Below are 14,687 nucleotides of genomic sequence, written 5' to 3'. Positions count from 1 at the left end.
GAAAAATGCTGTTGTAAACATCAATTTGAGAATGAAAACTGGTTGACATGTAGGTATGTCAGCTGCAAAAAGTAGTTTTATGGCTGGAAGTTTTAAAAACGTTTCAATAAATTATTTTTTCAAACTTTTCAAAAATAACATTTTTGCAGTAATGACCTTTTAGCACTGAGCCAACAAATTGTGACTTGCAGTTTTGTGATAATTTTCAGCCAAAGACTTTTTCTAGTGCTCTGGTAATGTGCATAAATGTGCAGAAAATACATAATACACAGAATTTTGTCAGAGGAAAAACTTATTGAATTGAGGTTCAGAACGGCGTCTAGGTTGATTGAACAGTGCTGGTATTTTGGCTGCCTGAATGGGAAACAGAGATGGGAATTGCATAATTTACTGTTGAAATTTTAAAAGCTTGCAAGAGTTACAAACTTTAATGAGAGTCCTTTCTATCAAAGTATCTACAGGCTTCCTAATAATAAAAAAATTTCTTACAAATACATCATTGGAATTTTTGGAGTATAGGATCTTGAAAACCTACATACCGGTACATATGAATGTTTTAAATGTGCGTACATAATAAAGTACATCGGTTACAATACATTAAAGATATAAGCTAATTTGTGAACAGCAATTTTTGTTTCAAATCAAACTGATTGACTGTTTCTGACAACTGAATGTACAAAAGTACCTCTTAAGTCGTGAATACAGTACAACCTCACTATCCTGAACAATTGGGTGTATGGAACATGCCCAATGGCTCCTTTTCTAGGCACTTTTTCTGAACATTGAAAATTTCTTTTAAAATTAAAGACACAAAGTTAGGATTGATGATAATGACATCAAAGCCAAGATATCAACACTGAAAAGTCAGAAATCAGAACTACCATTTTACAACACGGCATATAGCGCTCTCGTTTTCTGCAAATGGCACCTCCTTTTTGGCAAATAGCGCCCTCTTGCAAGGAATTTTGTTCCCCTTTTTTTACAGAAATGGGAACAGTTTAATTTTTAAGCCTATGAAATATCACCCAATGAAATCAGAACAGTTGGGAAGGTATGCTACACCAAGCACTGTGTGTGGAACCTTCCGTGTTCATTATATCAGCATTGTACTGTATACCAATATACACTACTCAAAAATATTAAAGGATGAGACGTTTGTCTGAAAATCTCAGCCAGATGTCTACTTTGACACAGTGAAAGATAATGCATCATGTGTTTCATGGTCCAATGAGCCCTGAGCTTGACCAAGAGAGGGCGCAATTTTCTAAACAACAGAGTCTCCTTTGGTCAGAAATGAACTGCGCTGGTTCACAAACAACTAGGAGATGTATCAGTCTATTTTTATGGACAATTATAAAAATATGTGATTTGGGGAAGATTTACAAACAGATGTATGCATTATTTCCGAAAAAAAAAGGTCTTATAATTTTTTCACACTGAGATACATGTATCGTATCTTCAAACTGCTTCATTTCTCTGCTGTAATAATTTCAGCATAAAAAGTAGCGCCCTCACATTAACAGGACATCATTCTAACTTATAAACAGCGCCCTCACATTAACAAGATATTAGTCCAACAACTCAATGCTCCCAAAACTCCACTTTCATCATTTTTAGGGCTGTGTAGGTGACCTTGACAAGGTGCTGACCTAAAGGGTTTTTCAATTTCATGGGACTTCAGTTCTCTGCAGAGAAAGTTTGCATTGGACTGGAACCAATAAGTTTTTCTTGTTTTGTAGCCAGAACATAACCACATTAAATGACTCTCATATTTCTAAAGATGTGAATTCTTTTTTTTAAATTCTGATCCTTTGATCCTTTTGAGTAGTGTACAAATGCAGATAGACTTGCTCCATCACGTGTTAAGGTGGAAGCAAGGAACTGCATCTCTGAGAAGATTGAGTCCTTTCCTTGCCTTTGTGAATCAATGATTGTGGTTCTGACAAGGATTCCTCATGCAATCTTAGAAACTGTTCCTCCTCAGTGATGGAGGCGAAGACTGGCATCCATCTGAGTTACTTCCTTTCCTGGATGTTCTCATGAATCATCTCTGGGAAGTCCCAGAGGATCTTGTCCTCCATCTTGCTTCTCTCCTTGTTGAAGGAGACGAGGGCGCTCTTCTTATTGGCATTGCAGATCTGGTTATTGTATGCACAGCTTCCATGTCGACAATGTCTGGGATGAAATTAATCACAGAAGAATGAATTACAGCAAAATATAATACCCACACCGACAAAAAGTAAAGGATCCTTGTCCAGTCCTTAATTTTACACCTTTTTTCATACAAAACTGTCTGCGTTGTAATTTGAATTGACACTAAGGCTGAGTCGGGACGGCTTATTGCCCACGTGTACTACGAAAAAAGACTATTACTCGTGATAGGAGTTCTGATGGACTGCAGGTCGTAAACTTGAAAACCTCAACATTCCTTTTGAGTGAAGTGAATTGAAAAAGTGACATCACGCCTTTATAGACAACTGAGGGCACTGTAATATCAATCTTTTGGCAATTTACATGTATGCCTATGGGAAAGAAGCTTCTTTCTATGACCTTGTTTTATCAAAACTCTGAAACCCAAATTTAATACTTGAACATGTCTCAGGAAATTTTGACCAATGATCTTTGGTAATTTGCAATGAAACAGCAAGGAAAAGGAAATTTAGGCCAGGAAATGAGAACAGTTCAATTATAGTGGGTGCATTCAACTAGCTTGCTCTGGTGACAAGGGTTTCATCTTGTCCCTTCGCTCGTCACGCAGCACCCAAACAGGGCGCTGAGAAGGGCTTGCACTGCACAGATTTTGTAATGAACGAAATAAGTCACACGAGATCACAGCTAACGAGCATTTTGGGTAAATTTCTTTCAGCATGTCCAGGTGTGAGAGCTCGCTCAATAAGTTGAACACAAGCAACGGTTATCAATTCAATATTTGTTCCTTTTTCTTCCTCATTGCTGAAAATATTTTCACAAGTTTTACACTTTATTCGTTTATCCAAAATTGATCAAGATAACCAACGATTTGAAAAATACCGGTACTGCCAAAAGAAACTTGATCAGTGATACTTCAATACCACACCTTGTTTTTTCATATAGCCAACACTCTGGCCTGAACGCCAAAATTTAAATAATGCTTAACAATAACAGGAAGTGATAACCTCGCAGTCATAGGTCATGCATAATGTAGCCAATCACAATACAAAGCCATCAGCCTTTCCCAGTGCCCTGTTTGGGTGCTAGTGATGAGTGAATCTCATCCCCGCCATCTTGCTTGACACAGCATACACAGCCAACCCGAGGTCAGGGTTGTCCAGTGTGAGCTAACCGAAAGAACTCGTCGTTTTTTGCTCACCAAAAGCCAAGGGTGGATCCAGGTCCAAATTCAGAAGTGGGGAGTGGATTTTTTTTTAAGGGTTTGGCTTTTTATACACAGTTCGAAAGGGAAATTCATTACCTTTCAAAAGAGAAAAAAGAAAAGAGATGGGTCCCATTGCTCCCAAGCTTCCTTTCCCAGATAAATCCTTGAAAGCATGTGCAACACATGAGACTCTTACCTGCATGGTAACCTGCCTCTTCAACTTTGGAGATCTCTTTCTTGGTTGGTCCATTCACACCACGACACAGGATACGTTAGCCAGTCTCAATGTAGGCAGCTATTTCAGTACAATGCACATTCATCTAGCAACAAGGTAATCCCAAATCTAAATGCAGAGAAAGCGACAAAAATAAGAAAACATTGTCTTAGGTTTTTCAGTCGCACTTTAATTAAAGATTTTTTTTTCCAAATGAGCAAAGTATCCAAGGTTCAACCCATCAGCATCTGTACTCTGATGACTGCCATAACCACAACTATCAGACTATGGACTGAAAAGGATGGCCTGTAAATTATTATTCCGTGTACCACATTAAAGTAGCCCATCAAAAATAACCCTTGAATGATCTTGATTTCTGTGACTTTTCCAGAACTTTACTCAGCGATGAGATTATCAGAAAATGAAAAAAGATGAACTTTGCGAGCACACAGCTCGAAGTGCTTTACGACATTGGGTCAGGGCTCCAGGAAAAATGTCAACGTTAGATACTCTGTGGTACAATTTAAACCCTTCTGGGACACATTTTATTTAGAATAGAAACATTTGTGAAATTGTTTATTATTTTTTGTTCACTTGCATACCTGTATGTGACCCGTCAGGGCAAAATGAGAGTAAAGTCGCATCTCGCTCTTTCCTATTTTGAGGGTTCAAAGTCATATTGAAGTGGAGATCAATTTTGGGGTTTTGTAATATTTGGAAAGAGTAACCCATCTCCTATTTAATTCCAAATATTTTGCAGAATCACATATTTAAAAATGTCACTTTCTCAGCAATTTTGACGCTAGTGTTATTTGTGCTAGGTCTGAAATGTTAAAACAATGTTGAGAAGAAGACGCGAAGCTGCCACAATAATGCCACATTGTCACCTTTACCCTTAGTGTTCCATGTACTTATCAATGGAAAGCTCTCTTTCTGCTGAACTCAAAAATAACAATATCTCTGTTTTTGAAAATTCTGACTTTCAGCTCATTCTGTGGTGACAGGTCACAAATGCGTTATAAAGACCCTCCACAAGTTGGAATGATTCTGCATGTGCTGCTAACATGGTTGAAGTGTTTTTGCCCTGGGAGGCGTAATTAATTTCTACATCGCACCACCTCCTTACCAGATTTTGCAAATTTCTGAATAAATTTGGACAAGAACACTCCTCCTATTTTGGCCTTAACCCACTCCCATCGCCAGGAATTTTTAATCCCTTTGTCAATGTGCTTCACCTTTCCTTCTCAATGAGTGATGTCTTTACGGGCAGACATGATGATGGAAATGTAATGATAAGAAACGTCCGTTCAACAACACACACATGACGGTACAGTTTTCTGTGATTACACACAGAAAGGATTCAGGGTACCAGGTGCATTGGCTTCGCGTGGCGGTCTATACACTCGTGCATGTGGTGAGGAGCATGAGAAGTGCACAATCATTGGTTTATATGAGGATGCGTCATGAAAATAAGCCTAGCAGAGTGATTGTGACACCGACAGTTACACATGTACATGCAAGTGAAAATACATGTATTTCCTACAGAAATGGTCACTGGTCGGCACTCGTTTTTGTCTGCAAAAAGATCCAATGGAATGTGTTGCTTTATCTTATCTCCAAATTCTAGCCAGGTTTCGGATCTGTGTGAGAACATTGACCGTGCATGCCTATCTGTACATGAGCGTAAGGCATACATGGCATGACGCAAGGCGCTTCGTGGTAGATAATTTTGATGCATTTAGGATGAAATAAAAATGACATGACAATGTCATGACATTTTTAGGTTAATGCTGCTTTTGATACACTGGCATAGATACCAGCGTTTATACAGATCAGAGCTTCCTAGAAAGTTTGTGTGAAATTTGCTTCATTTTCAGGGTAAAATACTTAACTACATTGTAGGAAGTTGTCACGGGTCCCATGCAAGGTCACAAAGGTGGGTGGGTAACGCTTGTCAACACGTACATTGTAACTCGCCCGCGGGCCCATTAGGCTGGTGTCTCCCTGAGAGCGGTAGTTTTAAATCTCCGTGTCTGGAGCCAGGCGACGCAAGGGCTTGTCAGTGTATATTGTGGTTCTTGTTTCTAATTCACTAAATAATCTAATGTATATCGGTGACTTCAGAGACAGCGGTAATATTGTGATTATCAATATTCACAACAGTTCTAGGAATTCTGCTCAACGACATATGCGATCCAATGATAAGCAGATCTGTCTTATCATCATTTACATGTGTAGCTTCAAAAAATTAATCGCCATCCAACATCTGATGTTGTCAGAGCATTTTTCCAAAACTGACACTTGTTGCTGTATGTTACTGGCAGTTGGCTGTGCTGACAAATACAACTGAGTGTCACTGCATAAAAATGACAACTCAGTCCATGATGCCTAATAACATCCCCTAATGGCAACATATACACACTGAATAAAAGTGGTCCGAGTACAGGGCCCTGGGGGACACCATACTTAAGTGTATGTGTCACTCATGGTTCCGAGATCCAATCCACTACGACCATCGGGCGATAAAGACCGAATCTGAACTCTTTGCAAACGGTCTCTAAGGTAAGAAGAAAACCAATCGAAGGTATTTTGTGAGACTCCAACGTGTCCTTAATCAATGAAGCAAAATGTCATGATCAAACGTATCAAAAGCAGCGCTTAAATCAAGTAATACCAGAATGGAGACTTTGCCCTCATCCGTATTTTTCCAAATATCATTTTGAATGCGGGCAAGAGCCGTTTCCGTCCCATGGAGGCGCTTATATGCCGATTGAAAAGGTTCAAGTAACATAAACCTGGTCATATGATTATAAAGTAAGTTGTTGCACAACCACCTTTTCAAGAACCTTGGAGACAAATGGTAAATTGGCAACTGGCTGATAATTCTTAAGCAGCTCGGCTTGATCAGCCTTGAGGTTTCGAGATTTTGGAATGGGAGTAACTGTAGACATCTTAAAATCATTTGGAAAAACTGCAAGGTTAATAGAAGAATTAACAAGAGATGTGATTATTGGGCAGATTTCAGGCAGACAGCATTTTAAAAGTGCAGTCGGTATCGGGTCAGCAACACAAGTTTTGGGAGGACACTTGCGTATGATTTGCTGGATCTGTGCACAAGTGGTGGATCCTAAATTAAGCTTACATCCTTCAGGAAGAATTGGGTCTTGAATATCAAAATCTCCTTGACCCACACTACTCATACGTCGTAAATTGCTGATCTTATCTTGAAAGAAATTTGCGAATCAATTTGCCAACTCGACTTCATACTTGAGTAGGAAATGTAGGAACTGACTTACAGCATAACAAATTATCAATCACACAAAAAATCTGATGACAATCACCCCTGCTCTCCTGGATTAAGTTTTGATAGTAATGCACTTTCACATCCTTGATCATCTTCACAACATGATTACACTGCATTTCCCAGTCAACAGTGAGTCGAGTACATCGCCAGCGACGCTCCAGTTTTTTATGCTTAATTTTCTCCTTACTAATGGTCTCAGTAAACCATGGTGTATTCGACCGTATAGTAAGAACCTTTGATTGAACAGGAGATATGCTTGTCAAGAATCAACCTTAATTCCAAATTGTAATAGGCTGTGAATACGTTGGGGTCGGGTAATGAAGTTTCGTCCAAATACTTTAAAGGTGAAGAACAAAGACAAAAGTGTTCACAGTCTATGTTGTTGTTGTAGAATTAATGGCATGTACAGCATACGCTGGTGCCCTTTATGCCATTAGCAAAAGGTCGCTTGGCCATGTGGTAGTACGGCTAGAAATTCAAATAGCTAAAGACACTTGATCAGACGGTAAAGAGTGGATATTATGAGAGCCGGAAGGAAAAAGAAAAGGACATTAAAAATTGCTACAACAGAACAGCATTAACATGTGCAAGAGAAGAGGTAACGCCAATGATCCTCCGAACATGCAATGCCGCTGGTGCCCTGCAAGGTCGGACCGTGTACCGTGCAATTTAAGGGCCCGGGCCCCGCCGGGTTCTTCGCAGGTCCGCAACACATTCAGGTGATGAAAGGCGACACTGTGTCCAGCCAACCATTGGCGCCCCCCTCTCCTGCACATGCGCAATAATCTCAAAATCAAGGAGGAAAAAACACTTTGAAGGGAAAGGTTAGATATTGATATTACAATTATGGATGTATTTTAAGACTGAATGGGAGAAATGTTTTTGCCCTAATAATTGTGTGAGATTCATTTGAGCGTCAGTTAAACCTAGTGTTTTCTGGAGGGTCTGTCTCTGTGCATTGAACTTATTGCACTCAAGCAGGAAGTGTTTGACATCATCGATAGTTCCGCAAGAATCGCAAAAATTATTGGAAGTTTTTCAGATGTTGTAGAGGAAAGTATTAAGTCCTTTGCAGATGCCCAGGCGAAGTCTGTGTAGCTTAATTTCTTGTGTACGTCCTTTGCCCCATTTTGTAAAGGTAAAGGAAGGGTCAAGCTGTAGGTGTTTAGAAGGGTCAATATTTGGGACGGACTTTTTCCAATTTTGTATGAGATCCTTTTTAAGACAGCGTTTGGTTTCGGTGTCAGAGAAAGGGATGCAATGGTCAACATTTGGTTTTTTTGTTCCTAGTTTAGCTAATTTGTCAGCTTTTTCATTGCCAGGAATATCACAATAGCCCGGAATCTGTTCGAATACAACAACGTTTCCTTGGTGCTGAATATTAATGAGGTGATGTCGAATGTCACAGACGATTTTATTCTGAGGCAGGGGGTTAGCAATAGCTTGGATGGCACTTAAACAGTCACTGAATATACAAGAATGAAGTGGATTGACGGTTTCTATCCATTCCACGACTAAGAGGATGGCGAAAAGTTCAGCTGTGAAAAGTTCACAGTCTACACTGTACATGTATGTTTTTAATCCTCCTGAATGCCACAGATCTCTGCGGTCTCACAGGCTTACTGATTTCTAAAGAACACGTTATCAGTAAATGATCAGAAATAGCAGGATCAAAACATCTACAGATTTGATAATGTCCATAGATGGACTAGTAATAACAAGATCCAAAACATGACCTTTAATATGGGTGGGGGATACTACATGTTGAATCAAATTGCAAGACTCCAGAAAATTCATAAAACAAATCCTATCATGTGCTTGAGGCTGATCCATGTGAATATTAAAGTCTCCAACTATCACAAAATCAGATGATTTTGACATGAACTGTTCAATGACTTGAGAAAAATCAGATAAGAAGGTAGTGATTGCTACATTTGTGCTGTGCATGTACAGGAACACTAGGCATGGACAATCCTGGAAATGGGTTCAGTGAATTGTTGTAAGCACCAAAATCATGTTTACTATAATTCTACTAGGAAAGATACAGCTTACTCTGAATCCCCAAGGAGAAGGAAATTTGAATCAGAAAATGAGAACACCAGTAAAGTGGGTGCATTAAACTAGCCTGCTGTGGTTACAAGGGTTTAACCTCATCCCCACTGTCTTCTTTGTTTGACACAGCACAAATGACCGTCCTTAGGTCAGGGTTGCCCTGTGTTAGCTAAACAAAAGCACTTATTGTTTTTTGCTAGCCAAAAGTCAAGGGTGGATCCAGGACCAAAAATTAGGAGTTAGGAGCTTGTTTTACTTTTTAAATTTTTTGAGGGGTTTTGAAACATTTGGGCTTTCTACACACAGTTTGCAAGGGTATGAAGAAAAAAAAAGAAATGGCTCCCATTCCTTCCGAGCTTTCTTTCCCAGATACATCCTTGCAAGCATGTGTAACACATGAGACTCTTACCTGCATGGTAACCTGCCTCTTCAACTTTGGCGATTTCATCGTTGGTTGGTCCACTCACATCACGATGTGGGGGATACAGTAGCCAGGCTTAACATAGGCAGCCATGGCAGTAAATTCACTTGGCAATCAAGCCTTCCAAAATCTAAACACAGGGAATGACCAAAAAACACAAGAAAAGGTACAGTTTTAATAGATTTTTCATTCACAAACGAAAAACTCTTTTTTTTGCACGAGCAAGAGGACAGCCTGTAAATCTGTTGTTCTTTTGGTATCACATCAAAAGTGGAATATCCAACAATAACTGTTGTATGATTTTGATTTGCGTGACTTCCATGTGGTTTTCCACTACTTTTTCCTCTAACAACCAACACAAACAAGACTCATTTTTTACCACTTTTGAATGACTTTCCAGGGTGATTTTTTTTAGGATTTTCTATGCCCGCGGCAACCATGTACAAAGGAAAAATTGCCTAAAGTACCCAAATCACATAATTTGTTACAATTATAATTTGCGAGGAAAGACTTGAAGGATGACTTACTTTATCAGAACAATGATGCCAGAAGATGAGCCCACAGGCAGGGGACCACCCACACTGCTATCACCTTACTCTATCGGAAGAATGATGTCAGAAGATGAGTCCACAGGCAGGGGACCAACCACACTGCTACTGCCTTACTCTATCAGGACAGTGATGCCAGAAGATGAGCCCACAGGCAGGGGACCAACCACACTGCTACTGCCTTACTCTATCAGGGCAGTGATGCTAGAAGATGAGCCCACAGGCAGGGGACCAACCACGCTGCTATCGCCTTACTCTATCAGGGCAGTGATGCCAGAAGATGAGCCCATGTTCCAAGGGCCAACCACACCGCTACTGCCTTACTCTATCAGGACAGTGATGTCAGAAGATAAGCCCACAGGCAGGGGACCAACCACACTGCTACTGCCTTACTCTATCAGGGCAGTGATGCCAGAAGGTGAGCCAACAGGCAGTGGACCAACCAGGCTGTCATCCGCCTTCAACACCTGGTAAAGATAAGAAAAGAAAGTGGCATTATGATCCGTCTGCATTGGCAAATATATGTTCTCGGGAAAGTACAACCAAATGTTGTACTTTTTGAACAGGCCACTTTAGAGCTTTGGGCTTTGAGTCAATGTCCAAAAGGTATGGCTGAGGCTAGAAGTGTGACAACTACAGGTAAAGCAACAGGTGAGTGGCTTCACTCATTACAGACTTGATATGTATGACTGTCAGCCTAAGCCAGTTGATTCAGTCATGGTCTATTTTAAGCCAGTTGGCCCATGTCAGGGTTTGACCTTAATGCTGATCGCTAGCCAAATTCGAGTAAAAAACCACGGCGGTCTAGCGAAAGCCCTCGTCTGGGTAGTCCGGCAGTCTAGTACACAATATTCTGAAATAAGCAGCAAAATAGTTGATTATGATGCAAGCCCTCTAGCTGCTGCTGGTTTTTGAACCAAATAAAATAGAACCTTTTGCAACCAAGACTAGTTCGGTCCCTGGCACCAGCCCAGCAGAAGTAATGCTGAAGTCTATGAAACTGAAACTTCTGTTCCGCAAAGCCTTTGCAGCGCTGTCGCGTGTATACCCCATGACTTGACGTTGGTTCTTCATACAAAATCTAAACAGCACGTGCTTTCATGCATTGCATACTAGAGGTACATGTACATGTAAGTCATGAATATGCATCCCACGCGTACGACGTGCCGAGTGTCAGAGTGTGTGTATACGCATTACTGATTTTTCTGATTGGTCATTGGTAGTTGTGACACCAGCGATGTCACGATTGTGATTTTGTGTTTGGTTTTCGCACTACAGGTTGCACTACACCAAAGACGCATCTGTAGAAAACATTGCAAAATCAGACCGAAATAGCGCTGCCTGTTGACTCTTGGAAAGAGATTGGCCTCCGTTTTTTTCACTGGGAATTCAGGATTGCGGCCAGAAGATCTCAAAACAAGATTCTGTCAGTATCAACAACTATCACTTTACACGTAGCCTCATATTTTTTCATTATATTGATACTTTTGATATATCGATTTCAATGTTAAAGTGATATCATTCATATGGATATCAAAGCAAAATTGATACACTGGATATTATCAATATATTGTCGGACCTTACCATCAAAAGCACCTCAAAGCTTAAGTGCCAGGGACAAATGTAACTGCAAAAACTTATTTCTTGACAAACATGACTGAAAAGTGACAACGTTTCTACCTGCTGTTGTGTCCATCCACTGTTCTTGTTCCTCATCACTGTCAGAGTCGCCATGACTACAGTCCTCATTGGAACTTGACTCTCTCCTACGCTTGCTTCTATAGAAGAATAAACATGAGGGAAAAAAAAACAATTGTGATTACTGACTCTGAGAGTTGACTTCAGCAACGAGAACAGATCAGTGACTTCATTAAAGAAATGATACCAAAACCAAAAGAAGGGGTCGACTTCCATTTCCTTCATTTTTTCATCCGTCTTTCAATTGCTTGGATTTTTTAAACTTCTTCCTTTCTCTGTGAAATGACTCTTGTCATTCCTCAGCGGACAAACATATTGAGGACTAAAGCGGACGTTGCGCTGCTAAGGAATGCGCACGCCGACATTGCTTTATAAATTGTCGGCTAGCTTGGCACATGGCCAGTGCATCGCGACCGTCTTTGGTCATGATGTTATCTTCAGATACATGTACATTAATTAACATACCGTTTGAATCACTAAATGAAGATGACAAGAGAAGAAGACGAGAGCATTTCCAATTCCAAGGGGAATTTCTCTTTTCTTTCTACATGTGAGTAAACAGTTACCAAATTTATTAGAATCTCCAATTCTCGCTTAATCCTAGGCTGGGTGCATTAGACAGTTTCAGGACCGTTTTGGAGGTGAATTTGGAGGATCTTGATTCGGGGTACGACAGCACATGAGCTACTTTTTGGGTGAAATTAATTAATAGAAGCAAAAGTACATGTATATGGATGGTACTTGGACTCTACAATTGCCAGACCGTGTCCAAATATTAAAAAGGCGATTTGTAGAGTCCACTTCAGTCAACTTTGTTGAATTTGCAACACTGGCCCAAAAAAGTTGATGACAATCGGCATTACAAATTATATTCCAAAAAACATGAGAAAAGATCAGCACAAAAGCAGTTTGTATACATTTGTCACTCAGTGTTTGTGATCGCTGCCAGTGCAACCACTTACCATGCGTACGTGTACATGTACATGACTCACAACCAATAACTATGAAAATGTTAGAATTTACAAGATGATCATGCCACTCATGCACACTGTCGCACCAATCGGGGAATAACTTGGGCCTTTGTCCGTTACAATAAGGACACATGAGTTAGGCCCTGTTGATTGGCTATGACTTGGTAATCAGTTACATGTACAATGTACGGTAATATACCAATAGGCATAGCCCTAACATTATAGTAACAACATGCCTAAGTTAGTTCACCATCATCATCACAATCGGGACCATTTCCATGGTATGCAAACATTTCATTAACAAGATAAAGTGATCAACATAAGCCTATTTTACGAAAACATGATGTAGGTAGGCCCTTACGTCCTTACCATGCTTACGAGCATGTTGGCCTACGCATCCTTTTTCACTTGGGTTTGTTATGTGTTCCTTCCTCCATGTTATGACTTACAGTGTAGTCTACATTTACGGGCCTGCAAAATTCAGATAAAGAACGCTTACCTCATGTTGCCACTCATGTCGATGTCGACCAGTTAATAAATGTAAGCCGCATACGACGTACATGGAAGTACATTGCACGTGGGTATCGCGCCAACAAATTACCAATATCGCCCTTATTGAAAACAAAAAGCTAACAACCTTTAAATATTTAGCGCCCTTTATTGAAAAAATTATACCGCCCTCTGTTGAATCAATATTTAGCGCCCTCTATTGAAAAATATTATAGCGCCCTCTGTTGAATCAATATTTAGCGCCCTCTATTGAAAAATATTATAGCGCCCTCTGTTGAATCAATATTTATCGCCCTCTATTGATTCAACATTTGGGGCTCTCTATTCACAATATTATAGCGCCCCCGTTCAACAAATAATTAGCGCCCTCCGATTGACAATGAGTAGCGCCCTCTATTGAACAATATCCAGCAAAAGAAAAAGTAATAACGCCCTCTGTTGAAAGGAAAGTTAACCAACGTCCCTTATAAGCAGCAGTGCCCCCAGGACTTCATCAAAAAAGGCAAACTTTCATGATTATAGCGCCCTCAACAGGACCTCCAGGGAAACTTCCTAGAGAAATGGCAAAGGCCAAATTCTTGACGGTCACACTGCTTGGTTATCAGACTTTATGACCCATGAAAATCAGTACGGTGGTTCAGGAAACTATTCACCTCAAAACACCCCAACATCTGCAAAGCCGGAGTTGCAGCCAATGTTCTCGGAACAAGTTCAATCACAACCTCCTTGTTAGGGTTTTACATGAACATACAGGAAAACTCGTGAGATTTGATTTTTGAAAAGCGGCAAGACTATCGAGAAGGTTTACAAAACTGGAGAAAATGGAAAGTTTTGCTCAATAAACATCAATAATTTTCGATGACGGATATGATTTTTTTAATAGAACAGAAGTTAGCTTAAACATTAACTCTCGAAGAATATACAAGGACGCCGCCATGTTGCATGCAAGTAACTAGTAGCGATAACTGGTTGTACGTTCCCGGCGTTCGAGCAGCCGACCCACAAAAACCAAATCGAGCTGTTCCTGAACATACGAGAACAAGCCGACCGAACTCAGCCTTGAAGTATAGCGCCCTCAAAGGTAAAGTACAAGTGCACAAAAAAATGCAACAGCCCCCTCTCCTGACCAAAGGATTGAAAGTAATCAACAATAGACCGTACTCGCGGCGTCCCCAATTTCAGTCATATTCCCCGACGTAGTGTATTTATTGGAAAACATTAAATTCAAAGAACCAGACTATATTCTACGATTTCATTCTGACCCTCAAAATCACCTGGTACTATCCCATTACGGGTTTAAAATTTATACTGTACGTTCAGGAATATGACTGAAATTGGGGACGCTGCGAATACGGTCTATTTTTTTCCACAAACAAGATGAACATAACAGCAAAAAGCTTCCAGGAATTCACACTCTCATTTATCAAAAGTAACGTAATGCAAGTTCCAAAGCAATCACTGAGGCCGAGTTCAGGTGGATTGTTCTCGTATGTTCACAAACCGCTCAACTTGTTGTTCGTTAGTCGGCCGCTCGAACACCGGGAACGTACAACCAGTTATTGCTGGTTGTTGCATGCATCATGGCGGCATCCATGTACATTCTTTCAGAGTGAA

The 14,687-nt window shown here is 40.3% G+C and overlaps 1 long non-coding RNA gene across 4 annotated transcripts; it reads right to left on the bottom strand.

Moving 5' to 3' along the window:
- Nucleotides 1–214: 214 nt before the first annotated feature.
- LOC110989961 (uncharacterized) lies at nucleotides 215–13,835 on the bottom strand. Of its 4 annotated transcripts, none has more exons than XR_015426847.1 (6): nucleotides 13,727–13,835; nucleotides 11,575–11,672; nucleotides 9,874–10,361; nucleotides 9,335–9,476; nucleotides 3,552–3,698; nucleotides 215–2,175 (listed from the first exon to the last, which is right to left on the bottom strand). It is a non-coding gene; the product is annotated as an uncharacterized LOC110989961 (long non-coding RNA). The 4 variants fall into 4 exon arrangements; XR_015426848.1 differs by lacking the exon at nucleotides 13,727–13,835 and adding an exon at nucleotides 13,063–13,720; XR_015426849.1 differs by lacking the exon at nucleotides 13,727–13,835 and adding an exon at nucleotides 12,933–13,000.
- Between the last annotated feature and the right edge of the window lie 852 nt (nucleotides 13,836–14,687).

This window comes from Acanthaster planci, linkage group LG10 (genome assembly GCF_054643075.1).
Source record: "Acanthaster planci isolate LZ-2023a linkage group LG10, COTS_SCS, whole genome shotgun sequence".
In the NCBI taxonomy this organism is placed as follows: Eukaryota; Metazoa; Echinodermata; class Asteroidea; order Valvatida; family Acanthasteridae; genus Acanthaster; species Acanthaster planci.
The sequence above is the reverse complement of the archived record's forward strand: the minus strand, read 5'-3'. Positions and strand labels throughout refer to the sequence as shown.